Raw genomic sequence first — 7,453 nt, 5'->3', positions numbered from 1 at the left:
GAACGACTTGAAATTTGGTACTCTGTTCACAACTAGCCTAACTACAAACCCAGAGAAATATCGCTTAAATTTGAGCGCCCCCTTGTGGTTAATAAAGAAAAACATATAAATGCTAACCAACATGGCCGGTTTTCATTTTATTTTGAAAAAACCTTTAGACTATAGTGGATTGGAAAATTTGGGCAAACAAAGGACATGATAATTGTCATCTCTGAATATTTCCAGATTTTTTTGAGGCATTATTGATTTTTAACAAATTTCTGAATATATTTCAGTATGACCAGCACTGCTACGACCAAGGTTAACAATTTCTTGTACAAAAGCCGTTGAGTGTGAAGATTTCCTAAAGCGCAAACATTATTCCACATATGCACACAGTGAAGTGGGAATATTTGGGACATTTTATAATAAAGTTTAAATTTTTTATGAATTTTTGCATATTGGCTGGACATCATGAAAATGACGTTTTCAATTTTTCATAAAGAATGTGTTCAATCCAGTAACATAGAAATAAAAGAATATTATTCCACATGTTGGCATGGTCATTAGAGAACATTTTGGTAATTTTTGGAAGAGTAATGGATTTTTCATGAATATTGTTTTGGCTCATTGTGGTAGAAAATTACAGTTAACATTTTTTTTACTGAATCAGCATTAGAACTAGGGACATGGAGATAAATGCATATTATTACAGACGTAGACCTGATCATCTGAGAATATTTTGGTATTTTTCGAATGAATATTGAATTTTTTATTAATTTATTTCTTTGGTTCTGTGTGGTATCAAATGGCAGTTAGCTTTTCCTCCCTGAGCTTTCTACACAAATTGTACCACCGTTACGTCTTACGAAGCACCTTTGAGTACGCAAAGTCCTGGCGAGTTTCCACTCGGCCCGCTCGCCGAGAGAGGCGGCGGAGCCACGCCGGCTGTGCGTCTGGATCCGAGCGCGCGAATAGGGGCGGGGCGTGGGGGCTTGGAACCCGTTGATAACTGCTTGCAGTTCTAGTTTCTACTTGTAGACGTAATGTGATGGGGTTGAGTGCAACTGTCCCCCTAAGAGTTTTTATAATTTTCTGTTGTTGTGATGCCAAACATGACAACAACCAGAGGTGTGCACATGCTGACAGAATGATGCAGCTCTGTTACTCTGTTTTCAGGAACAAAGAGTTGATCCATGAAATGTTTTTGGCATAGGATTGAAATGTGATTTACCCTCCAGGTACTTTTTAGTAAGACTAATATTATTTGTTAAACAAATGAGAAGTGGAAAAGTGTATTTTACAGAGTATGTGTTGGGGATGACACTCAGCTACTACCACTCCAAACTCTACCTCAGTATTTGTAAAACTGACTGCGTTTAGACGTCTTCGTGTTGGCTAATGTCAGTTAGCTGTGGCCTCCATCTTGAATTTGGCTCTAAATGTTAATCAGTGTTCACTCAGTGATTATTTTCTGAGCCTCATTAAAATCCATCTAGTGGTTCTAACATGGGTCAGTATGCTGGGAGTGACTCTCAGCTATCACACCATATTTTAGCTAAATATCTATACAAGTGAACTATGGAGCAGAGGGGTTCTGGTTCTGTACTTCAGGGTCATCTCTTACTTTGTTGGCGCCTTTAAGCTCTAAAATCAGGGATGTTGATGTTTCCCTGGGTGGACAGATGAAATATTCTGCTTTTTAAAACCTCTAACAAAGTCTGTGAAGCACCGTGGAGCTCTTTTTTTTTATCCTTAGAGCTAAAATCCAAAAAAATGACAATATGATAAAACAATTATAATTCATGGTTTTCTTTGGTTTTAAAAACACTTTAAAGGCAAGTTTTTGACAGAAACTAATCCCTGTGAGAAGAAGTGAAAGCCAGGATAATTGCCTCCATTAAAGCCTTTAAAACGTTCTTCAGATAAACATGAACTTTTACAACCAGTTTGTCAAAGTGAAAGTCTAAAACTCAAGATAATTTGTCAACCTAAAGCACTTCTGAACAGAAAACCCTACAACTCGGGGAGAAAAGGCCACTGAACTCAAGAAAAATATTTTATAATAGGTGTTTGACTTTGTAAGCTGATTCAAATATTCTGTAATTTTGAAATGAATAATAAAGATTATGTAATGGAAAAGAATGTGTTACCAGTATTAACATTTACCAGTAGAGTGAGCAGTGTAGAGCATGACTTATTTACCTCACTAAGTAAATTTAATTTTTTTTTTATTCTTAAGAACTAGCTGTCAGACAACTAAACATTTTGTAGGACAAAACTCCCATCATTTAAATGGTATTCACAGGAGACATTTGGTGTTTTTTTTTCTAGATACTTAGGCCCCAGTTAAACAAAAGATCTGGAAACGTTAGTGTTTATTGTGAGGAATCAACAAGAAAAAAAACATGTTTACATGGACATCGCTGTGCTCACTGAATCTGCTGTAGTTTCCATGCCATGCAGGGTTGCCAGATAAGAACTGACAAACCTGTCGCCTTAAAATAATTGTATTTTGACCCAAACTATTTGAAGTGCTGAGTGAGGTGTGCTTTCTCAGAGGGGGTAGGTTGTCTTGTTATTGTTGAATATGTGCACAGAAAAGGGGGAGACTTGAGCCTGTAACTATGTTGTAAAAAGGGTAATTATTGTATGTTTGGCAACACTGATGTATTCAGTCTGCAGCATGGTGAGTACAGGGGTTGCTGCTACATGTTGAAAAGGGTGAGTAAGACAAGCAGAACTCTGCTGCCCTCTGTTGTTACTGTTGTTGATCAGCTCATGCATGTGCAGAACAGCTACTGACTGCGGCCGTCTGCAGTGCGCATGTGCAGAACGGCTACTGACTGCGGCCGTCTGCAGTGAGCATGTGCAGAACGGCTACTGACTGCGGCCGTCTGCGGTGAGCATGTGCAGAACGGCTGCTGACTGCGGCCGTCTGCACTGAGCATGTGCAGAACGGCTACTGACTGCGGCCGCCTGCGGTGCGCATGTGCAGAACAGCTGCTGACTGCGGCCGCCTGCAGTGAGCATGTGCAGAACGGCTACTGACTGCGGCCGCCTGCAGTGAGCATGTGCAGAACGGCTACTGACTGCGGCCGTCTGCGGTGAGCATGTGCAGAACGGCTACTGACTGCGGCTGTCTGCGGTGAGCATGTGCAGAACAGCTACTGACTGCGGCCGCCTGCTGTGCGCATGTGCAGAACAGCTACTGACTGCGGCTGTCTGCGGTGCAAGTGTGCAGAACAGCTGCTGACTTTCAGTTGAGAATGCTTCAGTCTGATCATGCTGTGCTGCTGCTGCTGCTACTTCTGCTGCTGCTGCTACTGCTACAGCTGCTGCTGCTGCTGCTGATGCAGCTGCTGCTGCTGCAGCAGCAGTCTCTCTCCACAGCCACCTCTTCCAGCTACTCTGGGAGGATTCCAAGGCGTTCCCAGACTTTTCATTATGTTGAGAAAATCCATCAAAATGAATGAACAGAAAATGATATTTTAAAGTGCTTGCCTACACATCATCATCATCATCAAGTTATTCTGCTGATGTTTTAAAAGTTTCTTCCTTAATGTGAATAAATCTTATGGAAAGTGAAGTCAGCCTGTGCGTGCTCTTGTACCTTATCACCTGCTGATGGAGAAGCACCTCCTGTCCTTTAAAGGTTTGGTTTGGGTTAGTTATTACTTCCCATCTGACCAATACACAAACTGTACTGTGCAACTAATTCAACTAAAAGTATTATTAGCTCCATAGGTTTTGCTTTTAGCTGCACAATTATCAAACAACCCAGTACTTACCTGGTAGTACTTACTACGTACGTACCTGGTATATACCTGGTACTTACCAAGTCCCCCTGGTACTCATCTGGTACTTAGCTAATACGTATCAGGTTTGTACCTTTACAAATAAATAAACTTACTATAACACCTTTCAATAGATGCACTTCCATTTATTTTCTTTTTGTCAGTGTTTTTATGGCTCTTAAATCATCCATCTGTAGAATTTTGGGGAACCAACACAAGTATCACATATGTGACGCATGCTGCAAAATAACTCGCAATCAGTAAGTTTTCAATATTGACTTGTTGCTATTTTCACATCCCTTCAAAATGATTCGTAGTTTGTGGAGAATTGGCGATTATATGAAGGGATTCCTCAGCGTTACGGCAGCCGGCAGAAAATAATGGTACATAATTTAAAGAATTATTTCTGAAGACTTACCTGTTAGAAAACTTCAAAATAAAGTTAGATTAAGAAGATTATTAGCTTTTTTACTTATATGGATCAATAAATGGTGTCCTTATGGAAATCTCACTTATTTTACACTGCAGCATGACTTCATTCTGACTCCTTTTGTCAGCACGGATCACATTTGTTGTTTTGAAATAAACACATTTTATTTCATGGTAGATTTAGGTATTTTAAAAATGGAAGAAACTTTCTGCAAGAGTTTCGTCTCAGGTTTGGAGCTGGAATAATTCTGACCAAAGAATGCTTCAGTCTGATCATGCTGTGCTGCTGCTGCTGCTGCTGCTGCTGCTGCTACTGCTGCTGCTGCTACTGCTGTAGCTGCTGCTGCTGCTGCTACTGATGCTACTGCTGTAGCTGCTGCTGCTGCTGCTGCTGCTACTACTATAGCTGCTGCTGCTGCTGCTGCTGCTGCTACTGCTGCTGCTGCTACTGCTGCTGCTGCTGCTACTGCTGCTGCTACTGCTGCTGCTGCTACTGCTGCTGCTACTGCTGCTGCTGCTACTGCTGCTGCTGCTACTACTGCTGCTGTAGCTGCTACTGATGCTACTGCTGTAGCTGCTGCTGCTGCTACTGCTGCTACTGCTGTAGCTGCTGCTGCTACTGCTGTAGCTGCTGCTGCTGCTACTGCTGCTGTAGCTGCTACTGATGCTACTGCTGTAGCTGCTGCTGCTACTGTTGTAGCTGCTGCTGCTGCTACTGCTGCTACTGCTGTAGCTGCTGCTGCTACTGCTACAGCTGCTGCTGCTGCTGCTACTGCTACAGCTGCTGCTGCTGCTGCTGCTGCTACTGCTGCTACTGACGAGGCACAACCTGGACTACATTGTTCAGATAACAAGGGTCATTTCCAAACATCATGAGAGAAGCATATCGGGTCAAATGCATCAGTGCAATCACTTTAAACAAGTTGGCCTAAAACGTGTATCTTGTGAAAATTCTTTAAAAAAAGACAAACTGCACGTGTCAAATATTAAATGACTGCTGGTGTAATGCTAAAAGAAAACCCTTCTCAGAAATGATCCTGTCTAACCGTGTTTTATTTCAAACTGATTCTGTTCTGAATGTCCTGTCCTGCTGATGTCAGTGCTCAGAGGAGAATAAGCAGACAGTAAATCAAATAATCATGTGTTGCACCCAGCATCCACAGAACACACAACACGAAGCAGCAGAGGATCACACCGGGTACCACTTATCAGCTGAGAACAGAGAACTGAGGCCACACTTCACACAGACTCACCAAAAGTGGACAATAAAAGACTGGAACAACTCGGTCTGGTCTGAGGGGTCTGGATTTACTGAACTTATGTTTGGGATGCAGAGCTGACAGGTCTGCAACAACTGTGTGATGCTATCGTATCAATATGGACCAAAATCACTGAGGATGGGAACATTATGAAGGTAAAACAGAATCTGACCTGGTACTAGCCGTGTATAAACCCTCCAGCAAGTTCTGGGTCTGGCCCAGGGTCTTCCCCCAGTAGTACCTGCAGAGGGAGGCACCCAGGAGGCATCCTAATCACCTCAGCTGACTCTACTCAGAGCTCCCCCAGGATGAAGGATCTCCTTGAACCCGGCCAGCCGATGGAGGATGACTGTTTCAGCCGCCAGTAGCTGGGATCTTGTTCTTTTAGTCATGATCCACACCTCATGACCATCGGTGTTGGAATGCAGATGGAGCTGTGTCTTTTGAGTCAGCTCGTTCTTCACCCCAATCTGTCAGTCCATCTTTCGCTCAGGGAAAAGGTCCCAAATGGTTTACTTCCTTTTTTTGAATGTTGACTCAACCCCAACCCAGAGGCAGTATGCCACTTTTTTCCATGGCCCCAGACTCCCATCCCAGCTGCTTCACATTCATCAACCACCCCAAAGCACACTGAAGGTCGAGGCCTGAAGACGCCCACAGGACCACATCATCTGCAAAAAGCAAAGACAAAGACTGAGTTTCCCAAAGCAGAGACCCTTCTGTCCTGTGTCTAAGCCCCACAAACAGGATCAGAGACGAGGGACAGCCTGATGGAGGCCAGCATGTACCGAGAACAAGCTGTGGACACAGCAGCATTTCTGTTTTATTTATTTTAAAAGCCACACCTATTTTTTCACGTTTTATATAAATGTACAATCTACAAAGTTATCTCAAAATGACCAATAAAAAAAAACTAATAAAACCGTAAAAAGTGTAATCTTATAAATGATTTTTCATAACCTAAAACTTCCAATCAGTGCTGGAGTCTTAGATTTCACTCGAACTTTGTGGACCACAGCATTTTTATTCGGGGTGTTCTGAATTGTGAGTCTGCAGGAAACTTGAGTCTGTTCTGTTCTGGGATTTATAAGAGCCTTTGCACTGTGAACAACAAAGAGTATTAAAAAAGAAATGGGAGCTGCTCGGAGAAAAATCCCAGCAGTGGAGGTCAAAAAGAGGAAATACAGCACAGTGGGACAGCGTGTTCGTTTAAACTCTTCATTAAAGCTGTTTGAAAACAAATCTGCCAGGACAACCTTTTAGCTGAGCTATCAGACAGGGAACACTGTGGGACAAATGGAATAGATTTCTCACAAGAGCAAAAAGCAATTTATTTCATCCCATTGTATTTCAACCTTCATTTGAGATGATTTTATGATAATAAAAAAAAAAGCATCGTTGTCATAAACCAGGGAAGATTTTTGGAGCAGTCCGGCAGCAAACAGACACAGGAAACTAGGAGTGTACCGGGAAGTGATTTATTTACAGTGCANTAGTCAAACTCGGAATAACAAATCTTATTAGTACAGAGGCTCAGCGACTTTACCACAAGCAGGTAATGCTCCAGCGCTGGTCTGGTCTCTGCCACCACCTTAAATACACCTGTCCTTGCATTAGTCAGATCACTTGCAGGTGAGGAGGGAGAGTTGACGAGATGTCAATCAGTCGTCTAGCCACGCCTACCAGGAAGTACTCACAACACAAACACAAACCCCAGAAAAACCACCCTCACCACAGTACCCCCCCCCCTTAATAGTCGCCTCCAGGCGACCCAGGACGTCTCTCAGGATGTTCTCTATAAAAAGTAGTAATGAGATCCGGGTCCAAGATAAACGACCTCGGAACCCAGGAGCGTTCTTCCGGACCATACCCCTCCCAGTCCACGAGGTATTGGAACCCCGTCCCTCGCCGTCGGACGTCCAGTATCCTGCGGACCGTAAAGGCAGGATGGTCGTCGATGATCCGGGTGGGTGGGGGGAGGTCGGTAGG

This window comes from Kryptolebias marmoratus, linkage group LG5, assembly GCF_001649575.2.
Source record: "Kryptolebias marmoratus isolate JLee-2015 linkage group LG5, ASM164957v2, whole genome shotgun sequence".
Lineage (NCBI taxonomy): Eukaryota > Metazoa > Chordata > Actinopteri > Cyprinodontiformes > Rivulidae > Kryptolebias > Kryptolebias marmoratus.
Note: the sequence above shows the minus strand (reverse complement) of the source record.